Here is a 17,500-nt window from a genome sequence, read left to right as displayed (position 1 = left end):
GAGTAGAGGAATAGAGGAGTAAAGGAGTAGAGGAATAGAGGAATAAAGGAGTAGAGGAATAGAGGAGTAGAGGAGTAGAGGAATAGAGGAAAGGAGTAGAGGAATAGAGGAATAGAGGAGTAGAGGAATAGAGGAATAGAGGAGTAGAGGAATAGAGGAGTAAAGGAGTAGAGGAATAGAGGAATAGAGGAGTAGAGGAATAGAGGAATAGAGGAATAGAGGAACAGAGGAATAGAGGAGTAGAGGAATAGAGGAGTAGAGAAGAGAGTAGAGGAGTAGAGGAACAGAGGAATAGAGGAGTAGAGGAGTAGAGGAACAGAGGAGATAAGTAGAGGAATAGAGGAGTAGAGAAGAGAGTAGAGGAGTAGAGGAATAGAGGAATAGAGGAGTAAAGGAGTAGAGGAATAGAGGAATAAAGGAGTAGAGGAATAGAGGAGTAGAGGAGTAGAGGAATAGAGGAGAGGAGTAGAAGAATAGAGGAGTAGAGGAATAGAGGAATAGAGGAGTAGAGGAATAGAGGAGTAAAGGAGTAGAGGAATAGAGGAATAAAGGAGTAGAGGAATAGAGGAGTAGAGGAGTAGAGGAATAGAGGAGAGGAGTAGAGGAATAGAGGAATAGAGGAGTAGAGGAATAGAGGAATAGAGGAATAGAGGAATAGAGGAACAGAGGAATAGAGGAGTAGAGGAATAGAGAAGAGAGTAGAGGAGTAGAGGAACAGAGGAATAGAGGAGTAGAGGAACAGAGGAGATAAGTAGAGGAATAAAGGAGTAGAGGAATAGAGGAATAAAAGAGTAGAGGAATAGAGGAATAGAGGAGTAGAGGAGTAGAGGAATAAAGGAGTAGAGGAATAGAGGAGTAGAGAAGAGAGTAGAGGAATAGAGGACTAGAGGAATAGAGGAGTAGAGAAGAGAGTAGAGGAATAGAGGACTAGAGGAATAGAGGAGTAGAGAAGAGAGTAGAGGAGTAGAGGAACAGAGGAGATAAGTAGAGGAATAGAGGAGTAGAGGAATAAAGGAGTAGAGGAATAGAGGAATAAAGGAGTAGAGGAATAGAGGAATAAAGGAGTAGAAGAGTAGAGGAATAGAGGAATAAAGGAGTAGAGGAATAGAGGAATAAAGGAGTAGAGGAGTAGAAGAGTAGAGGAGTAGAGGAATAGAGGAGTAGAGGAATAGAGGAATAAAGGAGTAGAGGAATAGAGGAATAAAGGAGTAGAAGAGTAGAGGAATAGAGGAGTAGAGGAATAAAGGAGTAGAGGAGTAGAGGAATAGAGGAATAAAAGAGTACAGGAATAGAGGAATAAAAGAGTAGAGGAATAGAGGAGTAGAGGAATAAAGGAGTAGAGGAGTAGAGGAATAGAGGAGTAGAGGAGTAGAGGAATAAAGGAGTAGAGGAGTAGAGGAATAGAGGAATAAAAGAGTACAGGAATTGAGGAATAGAGGAATAAAGGAGTAGAGGAATAGAGGAGTAGAGGAGTAGAGGAATAAAGGAGTAGAGGAATAGAGGAATAGAGGAATAAAGGAGTAGAGGAATAGAGGAATAGAGGAATAGAGGAGTAGAGGAGTAGAGGAATAGAGGAATAAAGGAGTAGAGGAATAGAGGAGTAGAGAAGAGAGTAGAGGAACAGAGGAGATAAGTAGAGGAATAGAGGAGATAAGTAGAGGAATAGAGGAATAAAGGAGTAGAGGAATAGAGGAGTAGAGGAATAGAGGAGTAGAGAAGAGAGTAGAGGAGTAGAGGAACAGAGGAGATAAGTAGAGGAATAGAGGAGTAGAGGAATAAAGGAGTAGAGGAATAGAGGAATAGAGGAATAAAAGAGTAGAGGAATAGAGGAATAAAAGAGTAGAGGAATAGAGGAGTAGAGGAGTAGAGGAATAAAGGAGTAGAGGAGTAGAGGAATAGAGGAATAAAAGAGTACAGGAATTGAGGAATAGAGGAATAAAGGAGTAGAGGAGTAGAGGAGTAGAGGAATAGAGGAATAAAGGAGTAGAGGAATAGAGGAATAGAGGAATAGAGGAGTAGAGGAGTAGAGGAATAGAGGAATAAAGGAGTAGAGGAATAGAGGAGTAGAGAAGAGAGTAGAGGAACAGAGGAGATAAGTAGAGGAATAGAGGAATAAAGGAGTAGAGGAATAGAGGAGTAGAGGAATAGAGGAGTAGAGAAGAGAGTAGAGGAACAGAGGAGATAAGTAGAGGAATAGAGGAATAAAGGAGTAGAGGAATAGAGGAGTAGAGGAATAGAGGAGTAGAGAAGAGAGTAGAGGAGTAGAGGAACAGAGGAGATAAGTAGAGGAATAGAGGAGTAGAGGAATAAAGGAGTAGAGGAATAGAGGAATAAAAGAGTAGAGGAATAGAGGAATAAAGGAGTAGAGGAATAGAGGAATAGAGGAATAGAGGAATAGAGGAGTAGAGGAATAGAGGAATAGAGGAGTAGAGGAATAAACGAGTAGAGGAATAGAGGAATAAAAGAGTAGAGGAATAGAGGAATAAAGGAATAGAGGAATAAAAGAGTAGAGGAGTAGAGGAGTAGAGGAATAGAGGAATAAAGGAGTAGAGGAATAGAGGAGTAAAGGAATAGAGGAATAAAGGAGTAGAGGAATAGAGGAGTAGAGAAGAGAGTAGAGGAGTAGAGGAACAGAGGAGATAAGTAGAGGAATAGAGGAGTAGAGGAATAAAAGAGTAGAGGAATAGAGGAATAAAAGAGTAGAGGAATAGAGGAATAGAGGAATAAAAGAGTAGAGGAATAGAGGAGTAGAGGAGTAAAGGAATAGAGGAATAAAGGAGTAGAGGAATAGAGGAATAGAGGAATAAAAGAGTAGAGGAATAGAGGAGTAGAGGAATAGAGGAATAAAAGAGTAGAGGAATAGAGGAGTAGAGGAATAGAGGAATAAAGGAGTAGAGGAATAGAGGAATAAAGGAGTAGAGGAGTAGAAGAGTAGAGGAGTAGAGGAATAGAGGAGTAGAGGAATAGAGGAATAGAGGAATAAAGGAGTAGAAGAGTAGAGGAATAGAGGAGTAGAGGAGTAGAGGAATAGAGGAATAAAGGAGTAGAAGAGTAGAGGAATAGAGGAGTAGAGGAGTAGAGGAATAGAGGAATAAAGGAGTAGAGGAATAGAGGAATAAAAGAGTAGAGGAATAGAGGAATAAAGGAGTAGAGGAATAGAGGAATAGAGGAATAAAAGAGTAAAGGAATAGAGGAGTAGAGGAGTAGAGGAATAGAGGAATAAAGGAGTAGAGGAGTAGAAGAGTAGAGGAATAGAGGAATAAAGGAGTAGAGGAATAGAGGAATAAAGGAGTAGAGGAGTAGAGGAATAGAGGAATAAAGGAGTAGAGGAATAGAGGAATAAAGGAGTAGAGGAGTAGAGGAGTAGAGGAATAGAGGAATAGAGGAGTAGAGGAATAGAGGAGTAAAGGAATAGAGGAATAAAGGAGTAGAGGAATAGAGGAGTAGAGAAGAGAGTAGAGGAGTAGAGGAACAGAGGAGATAAGTAGAGGAATAGAGGAGTAGAGGAATAAAAGAGTAGAGGAATAGAGGAATAGAGGAATAAAAGAGTAGAGGAATAGAGGAGTAGAGGAGTAAAGGAATAGAGGAATAAAGGAGTAGAGGAATAGAGGAATAGAGGAATAAAAGAGTAGAGGAATAGAGGAATAAAGGAGTAGAGGAATAGAGGAATAAAAGAGTAGAGGAATAGAGGAGTAGAGGAATAGAGGAATAAAGGAGTAGAGGAATAGAGGAATAAAGGAGTAGAGGAGTAGAAGAGTAGAGGAGTAGAGGAATAGAGGAGTAGAGGAGTAGAGGAATAGAGGAGTAGAGGAGTAGAGGAATTGAGGAATAAAGGAGTAGAGGAATAGAGGAATAAAAGAGTAGAGGAATAGAGGAATAAAGGAGTAGAGGAATAGAGGAATAGAGGAATAAAAGAGTAGAGGAATAGAGGAGTAGAGGAGTAGAGGAATAGAGGAATAAAGGAGTAGAGGAGTAGAAGAGTAGAGGAATAGAGGAATAGAGGAGTAGAGGAATAGAGGAATAAAGGAGTAGAGGAGTAGAAGAGTAGAGGAATAGAGGAGTAGAGGAGTAGAGGAATAGAGGAATAAAGGAGTAGAGGAATAGAGGAGTAGAGAAGAGAGTAGAGGAGTAGAGGAACAGAGGAGATAAGTAGAGGAATAGAGGAGTAGAGGAATAAAAGAGTAGAGGAATAGAGGAATAGAGGAATAAAAGAGTAGAGGAATAGAGGAGTAGAGGAGTAAAGGAATAGAGGAATAAAGGAGTAGAGGAATAGAGGAATAGAGGAATAAAAGAGTAGAGGAATAGAGGAATAAAGGAGTAGAGGAATAGAGGAATAAAAGAGTAGAGGAATAGAGGAGTAGAGGAATAGAGGAATAAAGGAGTAGAGGAATAGAGGAATAAAGGAGTAGAGGAGTAGAGGAATAAAGGAGTAGAGGAGTAGAGGAATAAAAGAGTAGAGGAATAGAGGAGTAGAGGAATAGAGGAATAAAGGAGTAGAGGAATAGAGGAATAAAGGAGTAGAGGAGTAGAGGAATAGAGGAATAAAGGAGTAGAGGAATAGAGGAGTAGAGGAATAGAGGAATAAAGGAGTAGAGGAATAGAGGAATAAAGGAGTAGAGGAGTAGAAGAGTAGAGGAGTAGAGGAATAGAGGAGTAGAGGAGTAGAGGAATAGAGGAGTAGAGGAGTAGAGGAATTGAGGAATAAAGGAGTAGAGGAATAGAGGAATAAAGGAGTAGAGGAGTAGAAGAGTAGAGGAGTAGAGGAATAGAGGAGTAGAGGAGTAGAGGAATAGAGGAGTAGAGGAGTAGAGGAATTGAGGAATAAAGGAGTAGAGGAATAGAGGAATAAAAGAGTAGAGGAATAGAGGAATAAAGGAGTAGAGGAATAGAGGAATAGAGGAATAAAAGAGTAGAGGAATAGAGGAGTAGAGGAGTAGAGGAATAGAGGAATAAAGGAGTAGAGGAGTAGAAGAGTAGAGGAATAGAGGAATAGAGGAGTAGAGGAATAGAGGAATAAAGGAGTAGAGGAGTAGAAGAGTAGAGGAATAGAGGAGTAGAGGAGTAGAGGAATAGAGGAATAAAGGAGTAGAGGAATAGAGGAGTAGAGAAGAGAGTAGAGGAGTAGAGGAACAGAGGAGATAAGTAGAGGAATAGAGGAGTAGAGGAATAAAAGAGTAGAGGAATAGAGGAATAGAGGAATAAAAGAGTAGAGGAATAGAGGAGTAGAGGAGTAAAGGAATAGAGGAATAAAGGAGTAGAGGAATAGAGGAATAAAAGAGTAGAGGAATAGAGGAGTAGAGGAATAGAGGAATAAAGGAGTAGAGGAATAGAGGAGTAGAGGAATAGAGGAATAAAGGAGTAGAGGAATAGAGGAATAAAGGAGTAGAGGAGTAGAGGAATAAAGGAGTAGAGGAGTAGAGGAATAAAAGAGTAGAGGAATAGAGGAGTAGAGGAATAGAGGAATAAAGGAGTAGAGGAATAGAGGAATAAAGGAGTAGAGGAGTAGAGGAATAGAGGAATAAAGGAGTAGAGGAATAGAGGAGTAGAGGAATAGAGGAATAAAGGAGTAGAGGAATAGAGGAATAAAGGAGTAGAGGAGTAGAAGAGTAGAGGAGTAGAGGAATAGAGGAGTAGAGGAGTAGAGGAATAGAGGAGTAGAGGAGTAGAGGAATTGAGGAATAAAGGAGTAGAGGAATAGAGGAATAAAAGAGTAGAGGAATAGAGGAATAAAGGAGTAGAGGAATAGAGGAATAGAGGAATAAAAGAGTAGAGGAATAGAGGAGTAGAGGAGTAGAGGAATAGAGGAATAAAGGAGTAGAGGAGTAGAAGAGTAGAGGAATAGAGGAATAGAGGAGTAGAGGAATAGAGGAATAAAGGAGTAGAGGAGTAGAAGAGTAGAGGAATAGAGGAGTAGAGGAATAGAGGAGTAGAGAAGAGAGTAGAGGAGTAGAGGAACAGAGGAGATAAGTAGAGGAATAGAGGAGTAGAGGAATAAAAGAGTAGAGGAATAGAGGAATAGAGGAATAAAAGAGTAGAGGAATAGAGGAGTAGAGGAGTAAAGGAATAGAGGAATAAAGGAGTAGAGGAATAGAGGAATAGAGGAATAAAAGAGTAGAGGAATAGAGGAATAGAGGAGTAGAGGAATAGAGGAATAAAGGAGTAGAGGAATAGAGGAATAAAGGAGTAGAGGAGTAGAGGAATAGAGGAATAAAGGAGTAGAGGAATAGAGGAATAAAGGAGTAGAGGAGTAGAGGAATAGAGGAATAAAGGAGTAGAGGAATAGAGGAATAGAGGAGTAGAAGAGTAGAGGAATAAAGGAGTAGAGGAGTAGAGGAGTAGAGGAATAAAGGAGTAGAGGAATAGAGGAGTAGAAGAGTAGAGGAATAAAGGAGTAGAGGAGTAGAGGAATAAAGGAGTAGAGGAGTAGAGGAATAAAGGAGTAGAGGAGTAGAGGAATAGAGGAATAAAGGAGTAGAGGAGTAGAGGAGTAGAGGAATAAAGGAGTAGAGGAATAGAGGAGTAGAAGAGTAGAGGAATAAAGGAGTAGAGGAGTAGAGGAGTAGAGGAATAAAGGAGTAGAGGAATAGAGGAATAGAGGAGTAGAAGAGTAGAGGAATAAAGGAGTAGAGGAGTAGAGGAATAAAGGAGTAGAGGAGTAGAGGAATAAAGGAGTAGAGGAGTAGAGGAATAGAGGAATAAAGGAGTAGAGGAGTAGAGGAATAAAGGAGTAGAGGAGTAGAGGAATAAAAGAGTAGAGGAATAGAGGAGTAGAGGAATAGAGGAATAAAGGAGTAGAGGAATAGAGGAATAAAGGAGTAGAGGAGTAGAGGAATAGAGGAATAAAGGAGTAGAGGAATAGAGGAATAGAGGAGTAGAAGAGTAGAGGAATAAAGGAGTAGAGGAATAGAGGAATAGAGGAGTAGAGGAGTAGAGGAATAAAGGAGTAGAGGAGTAGAGGAATAAAGGAGTAGAGGAGTAGAGGAATAAAGGAGTAGAGGAGTAGAGGAATAGAGGAATAGAGGAGTAGAGGAATAGAGGAATAGAGGAGTAGAGGAATAGAGGAATAAAGGAGTAGAGGAGTAGAGGAGTAGAGGAATAAAGGAGTAGAGGAGTAGAGGAATAGAGGAATAAAGGAGTAGAGGAGTAGAGGAATAAAGGAGTAGAGGAGTAGAGGAGTAGAGGAATAAAGGAGTAGAGGAGTAGAGGAATAGAGGAATAAAGGAGTAGAGGAGTAGAGGAATAGAGGAATAAAGGAGTAGAGGAATAGAGGAATAAAGGAGTAGAGGAGTAGAGGAATAAAGGAGTAGAGGAGTAGAGGAATAGAGGAATAAAGGAGTAGAGGAGTAGAGGAATAAAGGAGTAGAGGAGTAGAGGAATAGAGGAATAAAGGAGTAGAGGAATAGAGGAATAGAGGAGTAGAGGAATAGAGGAATAGAGGAGTAGAGGAATAGAGGAATAAAGGAGTAGAGGAATAAAGGAGTAGAGGAGTAGAGGAATAGAGGAATAAAGGAGTAGAGGAATAGAGGAATAAAGGAGTAGAGGAGTAGAGGAGTAGAGGAATAAAGGAGTAGAGGAGTAGAGGAATAGAGGAATAAAGGAGTAGAGGAATAGAGGAATAAAGGAGTAGAGGAGTAGAGGAATAAAGGAGTAGAGGAGTAGAGGAATAAAGGAGTAGAGGAGTAGAGGAATAGAGGAATAGAGGAGTAGAGGAATAGAGGAATAGAGGAGTAGAGGAGTAGAGGAATAAAGGAGTAGAGGAGTAGAGGAATAGAGGAATAGAGGAATAAAGGAGTAGAGGAGTAGAGGAATAGAGGAATAGAGGAATAAAGGAGTAGAGGAGTAGAGGAATAGAGGAATAGAGGAATAAAGGAGTAGAGGAATAGAGGAATAAAGGAGTAGAGGAGTAGAGGAGTAGAGGAATAAAGGAGTAGAGGAGTAGAGGAATAAAGGAGTAGAGGAGTAGAGGAATAGAGGAATAGAGGAATAAAGGAGTAGAGGAGTAGAGGAATAGAGGAATAGAGGAATAAAGGAGTAGAGGAATAGAGGAATAAAGGAGTAGAGGAGTAGAGGAATAAAGGAGTAGAGGAGTAGAGGAATAGAGGAATAGAGGAATAAAGGAGTAGAGGAGTAGAGGAATAAAGGAGTAGAGGAGTAGAGGAATAAAGGAGTAGAGGAGTTTAGGTATAAACCTTCATCCTCCTCATCATTACCACACACAGAGTAACAGGACCAGTGCTTCCATTAACTCTATAGAAATCTACAATTCCCAAAACAACTCCATACTGGAGTTCTCCCAGACGTGTCTCTGAGCTTCTCGGAGAACCTTCACCCATAAAAATGGATGGATGGATGGATGGATGGCTGGATGGATGGATGAACAGACAGATAAGTAGATTGATGGACAGATAAATGAATGGATGGCTGGATGGATGGATGGACAGATGGATAGGAAGATGGATGGACAGATGGATGGACAGACAGATGGAATAATGTATGGATGGATGTATGGATGGATTAGCACATTTTTTTCCTCTTTTGTTGTTGTAACATGGAAATTTCCCCACTGTGGGACGAATAAAGGTTTATCTTATCTTATGGATGGATAGGGAGATAGATACAGGGATGGATGGATGGATGGATGGATGGATGAACGCTCAGATTCAGGTTCTGGTTCAGATTCAGGTTCAGGTTCCTCCTCATCACACTGTTAATTATGGATCTAAATCTACATGGGGATTTCTGTACAGTTGCTCTGAGAGAAAGTCTTACCTACACAAATAAACTAAACTGAATAAAATCCACAGGTGTGACAGTCCACTACATCGTGTTCTCACAGTGCTGCTGTGGGATTCCTGTGGGCTCTCCGGTTTGTGATGGAACGGTCCATCCGGTGTGTATTCCCCAATTTACTCTCGGAATAGTGTTTCCGGAATATTCCCGGAGACCCTGACCAGGAGGAAGGCCACACTGAAAGGCAGCGAGTGAGAGATATTTCTGAATAAACTGAATACGAAAAACTTGTGTGAGTAGTTAGGACTTCAACACCACAAACACGTGACATGGTACAGATAACGTGATCACGTGTGTGAGGATGAACGGAATTGTGTAAAAAGAAAAAAAAATCCATAATGAATCAATGGTTGGAAAAACCCGGCTTGTGAAAGTCCACCTGTGAAGAGATTAATTTTTAACCCTGTGATCATTCACACGTGAATCACGTGACGTTTTTCCTGTAGGGGGAAAAACAATGACCTGCTGTTAAACTGTGATTCACAGCAGGAAGAAATAAAAATTAATAAACTCCTGCAATGATTAAACCAAGCTTAAAACAAAGCGTCTCTCTCTCTGTCTCTCTCTTTCTCTGTCTCTCTCTCTCTCACAGCACCTAATACCTGAACTGGAACACAGATAAACAGAGAGCAGGGAATTCTGGGAAGGCCAGGACACTCTCAAGGTCTGTGTGTGTGTGGGAGAGAGAGAGAGAGAGAGAAAGCAAGAGGCAGAGAGAGAGAGTAGTGAGTGAATGAGAGAGAGAGAGACAGAGAAAGAGAGAGAGAGAGAGAGAGAGAGAGAGAGAGAGAGAGAGAGAGAGAGAGAGAGAGAGAGAAAGCAAGAGGCAGAGAGAGAGAGTAGTGAGTGAATGAGAGAGAGAGAGAGAGAGAGAGAGAGAGAGAGAGAGAGAGAGAGAGAGAGAGAGAGAGAGAGAGAGAGAAAGCAAGAGGCAGAGAGAGAGAGTAGTGAGTGAATGAGAGAGAGAGAGACAGAGAAAGAGAGAGAGAGAGAGAGAGAGAGAGAGAGAAAGAGAGAGAGAGAGAGAGAGAGAGAGACAGAGAGAGACAGAGAGAAAGAGAGAGAGAGAGAGAGAGAGAGAGAGAGAGAGAGAGAAAGACTCACGGCGAATTCCAGCTCACTTTCTCAGAAAAACTCTTTCCCTCTTTTTCTCTCCTGACCTCATTCGGTCCCATGCCCTCTCTCCTCAGAGCTCGACCCACAGAGAGCATGGGATTGATCATTAACCCTCCCCTCATTCCCTCACCGCACCCTTTGGAACTGATCCAGACACACACACACACACACACACACACACACACACACACACACACACACTGGCAGTGAAGCTCTAGAAGTACAGTACGTGACTATGAAGTGTGCACAGCGGAACACAACACAACTTTTTTTACTTAAAACACACACACACACACACACACACAGTCTGGATCAATACATGGATTTTAGGAATAAACAACGTTAAAAAAAAAATCATCAGAGTCACTGTAACATCACATCGTAACGCATTTCATTCCTTTAATTCCACAGCAATATGTAAAAAAATAAATAAATAAATAAAAACAGACTTTATTTATTTATCAAAAAACAAGTTGTGTGTTTTTTATCTGTTTAGAGTTACATGGCTCACGGTTCAAATCCATGCAACAAGTGCATTCCTGGTATCGTGTAAACAACCAGAACCAGTCGATCTCTCACCAACCTCGCTCTCACGAGAAGACAAAACACAAGAAGACAAAACACACACACACACACACACAAAGTATAAACCTCTTTTTTTCTCCTGAAGAGTTTCCTGTCTTGGAAAATGTACAGCTTCCTGTATCCTTCACCAGGAACACAACTCTTTTACGTCTGATTATTCAGTCTGAAATTTATTTATTTATTTATTTATTTATTTATTTATTTATTTATTTATTTTTGCAGTAGACTCAGCTGATGTCTGATAAAAATATTATCAAAAAAATAAACAAAAACATACGATACGATACGATACAACGATATATTACGGAGAAATATTGGTACAGTCTCAAATAAACAGTGAGATTTATTTTCAATTCCATGTAGCGTGAAAAAATAAGCAAGACAGAATTCCAAAAAGGTTTATACAGAGACAAAATATTTTAAAAATATAATATAATAAAATAATAAATAATGATAATAAAAATATATATATATTAAAATATAAAATATATATAATAATAATAATAATAATAATAATAATAATAAATTTTATTAAAATTATTTTAACATTATTAAATTATAAAAAATAATAAAATATAAAATTATTTTTACTATTATTATTACTACTATTATATATTTTTTTTAATTATTATTATTATTATAAGACTTTTTGGGAATATTTTTCTAGTTGCGTGTGACTAACACGTCCATCCGTTGATATTTAGAGAGGATTAATTTGCCGCCTTTGCCTCCATTTATGACTCACGGATCCACCCACATTTTTCTGCCAGTCTATAAAACAATCTCCGGATCACACCGTGGATAATAATAGTAACAGAGAAGACGGATGTTTTTTCGGAAGTAAACAGGTAACAAGGCTGTCTCGCGTCTCTCCTGATCCTCAGAGTCATCTGACCTTCTGACCAATCAGAATCCAGAATAATAAGCAAGCAGAAATGATTAGAATGTAGTGTGGTATATTTGTAAGTGTGTGTGTGTGTGTGTGTGTGTGTAGAAATGAGGCATAAAGTCAACAGAAGAGAAGTGGGATTTTCTGAATTGTATAGATTTTCTAACCGGGATGTGTCACTGGATCGAGGAAGTAATTGGAGTTCATGTGGATGGAGACACCATATGTTCCTCAATATGTCACGGCCTGAGGGAACGAGGATCACAACGGATTTATTGACTTGTGGATAGATAGATGGGTGGATGGATAGGTGAATAGATGGGTGGATGATGAATGGATGGATAGATAGATGAATGGATGGATGAATTTGTGGATGGATGGATGAGTGGATGAATAGATAGATTAAAGGGTCGATGGATGGATAGATGGATCTATAGATAGATGGATAAATGGATGGATAGATGGATGGATAAATGGGTGGATAAATGGATGGATGGAAGGATAGATGGATATATGGATTAATAGAATAAAAAGACGACTCTGTATTCTCTTCATGTCGGGATTTAATCAGGACTAGCTATATGGCTATGGCTATAAACACTGACCGTGACGATCCTGACACACACACACCTTCCCCATGCCTTAAACACATAAAAAAAGGATGCTAGCCAGACTCATAAGCAACGTCAGCAGCTGAGAACATTACAAATAAGACCGGAAAATGTCTCATTAAAAGCTAAACTAAAAGCAGCGGCGTGTCTTTCTTATGTCAGCAAAATATTTTCTTTTTCTCTATTTTTTTAAAGTATTTAAAAGAAAAGGAATTTGTTTTTTCAAACGTTAAGGGAGAAATAAAAAAAGTTTTATTAGAGCACAGGGAGAAATCTTTTCAGAATTAAAAAAAAAACTAACATATTTTATGAATAAATCTATCAATTAAAGTAGAAAAGTGGCAGCAAAGAAAACCAGAGATGGAGGGAAAGCAGAGAAAGACGACAAACAGTGAGATCCCATGCTCGCTAACACTGCCAGCAGCACCATGTTCCACAGAGCACTTCTCTCCAGACCTCTTTAAGCTCACTGTGAGTGTGTGTGTGTGTGTGTGTGAGTGTGTGTGTGTGTGTGTGTTGGAGAGTCTTTCCGATAGACTATCCGATAACGTGGCCGCACCACCTGCTCTGGCTCTGTACTTCATTAAAATGGAAGACTGCTGAGGAAAAAAAAAATCCAGAGTGCCTCGAGTCAACAGAGCCGCCTAATTACGCTATTTATCGAACACACAGAAACAAAATAAGTTACATAACCAATTTCTGTCAGATTCAGAGCAAAGCAGAAGCTAATGAGAGATCTGTAAAGTACGCTGAGGAAAACACGATGTTATTAAGACGGTTTCTCGAGGCAAATAGCTGTTAAGTAAAGTAACTGTTTGGAATGTAAAACAATCTGTCATTTTTCAGTTCATTTTTTACAACTAATTTACAAAATAGTTAGGTTTTAATTGATAAAACTATTCTAAAACTTCGTTGTAAAGTAAGTTGTAAAGGTGTCAAGTAAAATACAGCAGTAACTGTTTCTAAAATAAATCAGTCATTTTTCAGTTCATTTTATTGGCAACAAATTTACAAAATAGTTAGGTTTTACTTGATGAAACTATTCTAAAACTTTGTTGTAAAGTAAGCTGTAAAGGTGTAAAGTAAACCTGTACAGTTTATAAACTAGAATATACAACTTTATAAATCAAAACTAATAAGTAACATTTTTTAAACTATTTGTAAAGTAAACCCGAAATCTGTCTGTAAATCAATTTGTAAAGATGTAAAATTGTAAAACTTTTACTTTACCTACTATAAAGTGCATGATAACATGAAACTGTACAGTAACCATAGTAAGGTTTATTATGTAAAAGGAACAAATTCCTGTAAATGAACCAATAACTGTAAAGTTGTAAAGTAAAATAAACCAAATATTTTTACAAAATAAAATAAACAAGTATCGTTTTATAAAGTAAAACCGACCAGCAATTTTTTTGTAAAGTGAACACGACAAATATCGGATTGTAAAGTAGACCGCTGGTGCCAGCGGGTTTGTAAACCCGACGATTAGCTTGTAGTAAAGTTGACCTACAGCTGACTACAGTGATTCAAAATTCAAAATGTAAAAGTTTGTAATAAACTATTTGTAAACTAGCTGTAAAGTAAAAGCAAATTCAGGAACTGTTCAGAACTGTAAAGTCAGTAAATCGGTAACTTTTCAAAAAAATAAAGCAGAGGAATAGCTTTTTGTAAAGGAAAACTGAACCATAACGTTTGTAAGGTAAACAACACAAATAGCATGGCTATTAAAAGAATTAAAAGTGAAGTAAACAGACCCACAAACTTTGTAAATATTTACTGTTGGAATAGTAAAATTGACTAATTGATGAACAGCTTATAAACTGGTTGTAAAGTTCTTGTAAATTTGCACTTTTAAAACTTTCCCTTTCAGCTCATTACAAGAGCAGTATTTCCAAGACCTTTTTTTAAACCTCTTTGAAACGTTCCATTCAGGAAGTGTTTATTGGGTTTTAATCAGGTGTTCTGAAATGACCACCAGGAGCAGCAATCACTGTGAAACACGAAACCTGTTACTTCTGGCAGTTTTCCAGCTCATGATAGTGAGAAGTGTGAGTACCGTAACACCTGGTTATCAGTACACATGTAGCGTAGCCCGGAGAGAACATCGCTGTCCACTTTAACACCGCAGCTGGTCCATGTCAGAGTGACGAGGCTCTGGAACGGAGGGACCTGACGGCAGCCAAACATCCGAGTAAGGGAGACAAATCAACAGCATGTGTCCTCGAATACACCCCTGAGGTACACAACCTTCAGGGTTCAGCTGCAACTGTAAACAAAGCTTCCAGAGGTTGTAAAGAAGAATGATGAACATTAGATTCAAAACAGTGAACTTTAAATGACTAGGTTTTATCAATCAGAATCAAAATTTCTCACACATCTCTGTTACATAACATTGCCAGATAACCTCATTACGAGAGATTCAGTCAGGATAAGTGTGTAGAAGCCAAAAACATGGGGGATGTGTATTCATGAAACACCAATCTGTCAACAAAAACACCTCAAAAATCACGTAGCTTTTGAATGCATGCCGAAGGCAACGTTGGTATTGTGGGTTGACTCTTTGCAAACAGCTTTCACTGAATGAATAAACTAGCCTCGCTTGGCTTTCCACTGACACTAAGAAGTTTTGAACGGCTCCCGGACGTACATGCAACTTAGCCGGCGTTCGGTTTGGTTCGTATGCCAAAAATGCTTCGTATCCCGATGCAAATTTCTTGCAAAATTTCAATTCTTAAGGTGAAAATTCGTAAGGGAGGTTCCACTGTTCTTCCTGTTGGGAATATTGCTCTTGTAATGAGCTGAAAGTGAAAGTTTAGAAAGAGTGCAAAGGTTCTCAGTTTTAAATGTTTTCAGAGAACTACGATTTTACTTTACAACCAGTTTATAAGCTGTTCATCAATTAGTCAATTTTACTATTCCAACAGTAAATTATTACAAAGTTTCTGAGTCTATTTTACTTCACAGTGGACGTATTCATGCTGTTTACTTTTGATTGACTTTTTAAACAGTTTCTGATGTACTGACTTTACAGTTCTGAACTCTCATTACTTTCTTTGTACTTAGCTACTTTACAAAACACTGACCACTCAGGAGTGTGACTGTGTTCGAGCACTGAATTGACACCGATAAATCGAGGATCCTATTAAGATGATCAAAAAAAAAAGAGAGATTTAAAAGTAACATAAATACATGAAATGCAAACAAAAATCTTTAAAAAGATTCTAAAAGCAATTAATAATGAAATTACATAATAGTTGTCTCGATTTTGGAAGATCGTGGATTTAAGTGTAAGGTTACATGACTTTATTAAAATCCAGGCAGAATCGTGATCGAAAAGCAGGCAGAAAGTAAACGGATCAGACAAAGCAATACAGGAAATACAGGAATAAACACGAGAAAGCAGAAAGGTCAAGCCAGAGAAAGCACTCAGGAAATAACACTGAAAGTTGTTAAGTTGGCAAGACATCGGCAAGAATGGGAAGGACCGCGTTGTTTAAATACACAAAGTTCACTGAAGATAAACAGGAAACAGGTGTGTTAGTATTTAGGGAGTTACATGAGCTGTAAAATCCGGGCCGGATTCGGATCAGGAGGTGGAGCGGCGCTGGACGGATGGTGGATCAGCAGTGGGACCGGATGTGATAAGCCTGGAATCTATTACACCCAAAACCTTTTTTTTTTGCTCAGAAACAAACAAAGTCTACGATTAAGAGGAAGAAATAAGAGACTATGCACTGATAGGCTGGATATTTGAACTAATAAACTGTATGTCCAAAAGTATGTGCACCCCTGACCATCACACACCCATATGTGCCTCTTTATTGTGTAATAGAATTTCTCTTCAAAGTGCACAAAGCCCCTGAGCTCCATGAAGACATGGTGTGGAGTTGACGGTTGGAGTGGAAGAACTGGAGTGTCCTGCACAGAGCCCTGACTCTGACTCAACCCCACTAAACACCCTTGGGATGAACTGGAACTGGAGCCTCATCAACATCCTGAACATCAGAGTCTGATCTCACTAATGCTCTTGTAGTGATCAGAACAAACACTAATCCCCACAACTAACATCCAACATCTGGTGGAAGCCTTCACAGAAGAGAGGAGATGAGTGGAGCCGATTATTCTAACAACAAACACATCGGGAATAAATCAGGAATGTGATGTTCAACAAACAATTATGGGTGTGGTAATCAGGGGTGCACATACTTTTGTTCACTCTAAATTTGAACTTTCAAATTCTTCAGAATTCAGTGACTGTTCCTCCACCCATGTCCTCACAGAGCACTGTGAGAACTTTTATACACTTTTCTGGCAACAAGCTTCATAATCAGTCTCTCTCTGTGGACTTCTGTGTGTTCACACACTTCTGTACACTGGTTTGTAGCGGGAAAGCAAACATTAGAACTCAGTGAGACAGCAAGTTGTTATCACTGGACTGGAAAATAAAATCATTTGAAACTGAAGCTAGCAGCCTCGGCATAGTCATGAGGAGATGTTCTGCTGGCTTCCACATGTGACACGACCAAGATTCTAGCTGGCTGAAGAAACATATCGATACTCTTGCAAAAGCGAGACATCTGTCTCACAAAGACTAGGACTTGGACTAGATCTGTGTTTTAGAGACATGGACTTTGCTCTGAAAGCAGCTGACTTGAAGTTCCACTTGGACTTGAGGTTAAGTGCCTAGACTTCTGCTTTTACTTCAGGATGTATTATTATTATTATTATTATTATTATTATTATTATTAATCTTAAAATTATTATATTTTGTTAAAAATATATTTTATCTCTAAATAAAAAAATATTGTATGATATTATTATTATATTGCTATTATTATTATTATTATTATTATTATTATTATTGTTGTTGTTGTTGTTGTTGATGATGATATATATTTTAGAATTATTATATTATATCCAAAAAATATATTTCATTATGTTCACCTAAAACTTTATCAAGAAAGGTAACACACTTTTATGTGTAACTTTGTGACTCGCTATGAGCTGAGATGTAGAGTTTTGGGGTTTTTTAACAATCTACAGAAATGTATTCATTTAAAAAAAAATAAAATAAAATATGTGGAATGTAGCAGCTTAGGTTCTCCAAGCTGCTACTGCTGGGCCCCTGAGTAAGGCCCTTAACCCTCAATTGGTCAGTTGTATAAAATGAGATTAAAATGTAAGTCGCTCTGGATATACAGATGTCTGCCACATGTGAGCTCAAAGATCATCCAGAGTCTTACACTGGTAATTACAACTTTATGGTGGCCTTCAACTCGTAAATCCCATCTTTCCATCATAACTTATTTCCTGTTGTTTCTCTCTCTCTCTCTCTCTCTCTCTCTCTCTCTCTCCTGCTGAATTCTTCTGTTTAGGCTTTTTTGTTTTCTTTTACAGACTTGCGTGCAATAGATAAATGGATGGACGGACGGATGGACGGATAAATGGATGGATGGACAGATGGATGAATGGACAGACGGACAGATGGATATTGTGCTGTTTATGC

General features: G+C 38.8%; 1 protein-coding gene and 1 long non-coding RNA gene across 2 annotated transcripts in view; one reads left to right on the top strand and one right to left on the bottom strand.

Moving 5' to 3' along the window:
* Nucleotides 1-17,500, bottom strand: part of ppap2d (phosphatidic acid phosphatase type 2D) — a 55,642-nt gene that overhangs the window by 18,754 nt on the left and 19,388 nt on the right. The window lies entirely within an intron of this gene.
* LOC131345108 (uncharacterized) overlaps nt 16,017-17,500 on the top strand; it is a 2,518-nt gene continuing 1,034 nt past the window's right edge. Inside the window, exons 1-2 of the long non-coding RNA XR_009203447.1 lie at nt 16,017-16,668; nt 17,392-17,500. The exon at nt 17,392-17,500 is cut by the window's right edge and continues 4 nt beyond it. This is a non-coding gene — a long non-coding RNA (uncharacterized LOC131345108). The remainder of the gene's footprint in view (nt 16,669-17,391) is intronic.

This window comes from Hemibagrus wyckioides, linkage group LG24 (genome assembly GCF_019097595.1).
Source record: "Hemibagrus wyckioides isolate EC202008001 linkage group LG24, SWU_Hwy_1.0, whole genome shotgun sequence".
NCBI classification, from domain to species: Eukaryota; Metazoa; Chordata; class Actinopteri; order Siluriformes; family Bagridae; genus Hemibagrus; species Hemibagrus wyckioides.
The sequence above is the reverse complement of the archived record's forward strand: the minus strand, read 5'-3'. Positions and strand labels throughout refer to the sequence as shown.